Consider the following 2,549-nt stretch of genomic DNA (forward strand, 5'->3'; position numbering starts at 1 on the left):
CCGCCACGACCCTGCCGCCGCTGCGGCGGCTGCTGGCAAGCGCTCAGATGTGTCTCCTTGGCTTCCCCTCTCTTGACTAACTCTCTGTCCTGTGATGGCATACTTGGTGTGATTTTCTGGCTTAGGACTGTTCACTGGAACTCTAAAACTGCTTTCTATGCAAGAGCTTGTTCAGATTCAAGCTTCTCCTCTGCCATCTTCCAATGTTTATCTTCTTAGCTTTAGCAGTAATCAGATTTTTATTGAAATTCCAGCTCTGGAATCGTAAAAAAAATTATTTGTCAAGGTGATTTACAGAGGGGTTATAGTTATCACTACATTTCTTTTTGTCTAAGTATAAAATCCAGACTTCCCCTAATGATTTTGAATAAGCAAAATGGCTTCTAGAGCTCACATCAGATGGCATCAGGGGATGAAGCACATGTCCATAACTTGCAGAAGAAAGACTGAATTTGATGTCTCCTTAGTTCTTAGGTTTGAATGCACAGGGAGGAACCAATTTTGAGGGCAGTTTAAGGACAAAACAGTTCCTGTGCTATTCCATCAAGTGAAGCTGATTATTCTCTTACAATAGTACACAGAAATGCAAAACTACATATTAACTTATATACAGGTTAATACCTGAAAAATTTGGAGAAAATGGGTGTTGAGCATAAAGCACTGATTACTGCTAAAGGATGAGATTATAAGATTAATGTGTTTTGTGTATGTCTGTATGTGTTATCTGTGTTTGTGTGTGTGTGTGTGTGTGTGTGTGTGTGTGTGTGTGTGTGTGTGTGAGTCACAATTGAGTAATGGAGTTTGAACTAGACCTTTCAATCATTTGTAGTGTTTTTGCTCCAGGTTGTTACTCTATCCCTCGAGTCACATCTCCAATTCTGCAATTTGGTTGGTTAATCAGAGATAAGTGTGCGTCAGATTTTTCTGCCTGGGCTGGCTTTAACCCAGAATCTACAGATTTCAGCCTCCCATGCAGCTAGGATTAAAAACAAGAGCCACTGGTGACTACTGATTATTTTCTACATTAACCATTTTGGCATTCCTGAATTTTAAAGTAAAACAAATGTTACTTTTGAAAAACGGAGAAATAATAATGTTTAAAAGGACTAAAAAACATATCTCAGAATGGCAAGTGGCTGAACACAGGATGGAATAGTTTTTAGATTGTACGCAGAAACAATTGCATTGTTGGAACCTGAGGCCATCAGACTCCCCAAATACTATTATAGATAGCAATTGCAAGATTGTGATAAAAAAGTGTAATTATGGTTTGTTTTAATTTTAGCCTGGCACTGGTAGCTCAGGGCTATAATCCGAACTCCTAAGGAGGCTGAGATCTGAAGATCGTGGTTCAGAGCCAGCCCCTGCAAGAAAGTCCTTGAGATTCTTATCGTCAATTAGCCATCAGAAAACCAGATGTGGCACTGTGGCTCAAGTGGGAGAGTGTTTACCTTGAGCTGAAGAGAGCAAGGACAGCATCCAGGCACAGTTCGAGGCGCATGACAAAAAAATAACAACAATACTTTTATGATATTATTAAGGTGTTGTATAGAAAGACTACCATTTCATACTTTTTTTCTTTTTTAAAGGTAACAAACATGCCCATTTTCATTGCCTAGATCCATTATTTTGCCATCTGCCTTCCAGCTACTATCTGTAGACACAATTTGAACTAGAAAGCAAAGCAAACCAATTTTGACAATAAATATGTTTTTCTCTATACATCTTATAAATCAATTCTGACAACATAAAATTTTTTAAAAATCTCTATTGCTAAACATCCTAATTTCATGGTAGCTATTCTTGTAGGTAAGTTGAATTACTAAAACAAGTATTATAAGAATAATTTATTTAATGGGACAGAGGCCAGTTAGTATTAACTATGAGTCATGTTTAACTTTCTCAAATACAATAATTTCTATAATAAAAAGTAAAACATGTCCACTTGCAGCTGGGAAGATGGCTCAGCTGTAGAGTCCTTGCCTTTTATGCATTAAGCCCTAGGTTCGATTCCTCAGTACCACACAAGTAGAAAAGGCTGGATGTGGCAGTACTCAGCCCTAGAGCTCAGGCCCCATGATTGACCCCAAAAAAATGTGTGTATATATATATATATATATATATATATATATATATATATATATATATATATATATATATATATATATATATACATATGTATATATATATGCCCACTTATCTTGATAGTATATATTTCAATGTCCTTTACAATAGCTATATATTTTTGTTGTTTTCTATTCTTCAAAAGATTTTATTTTCCAGAATCACCTGTGGCTAATATTTTATTATTCCCCAAGACTGTGTGGACCTTTTCTTGCAGGATTCTTTAGCCTACTCCAGAGATGCCAAGCTTATTCAACTATCATTTATGTATATGGAAAACTTGAAAATACCTATTTCCAATCAAAACTCCTTGTATACACTTCTGATCCTTAAAATCTTGTTAAATAGGAATTGTCTCCTTTTATTAAGATATTAGTATATAAGTAAATTTAGGAAAATAAAGGAATATCATCAATAAATATCTT

Source organism: Dipodomys spectabilis, unplaced genomic scaffold, assembly GCF_019054845.1.
Source record: "Dipodomys spectabilis isolate Male_0828 unplaced genomic scaffold, ASM1905484v1 ptg000524l, whole genome shotgun sequence".
NCBI classification, from domain to species: domain Eukaryota; kingdom Metazoa; phylum Chordata; class Mammalia; order Rodentia; family Heteromyidae; genus Dipodomys; species Dipodomys spectabilis.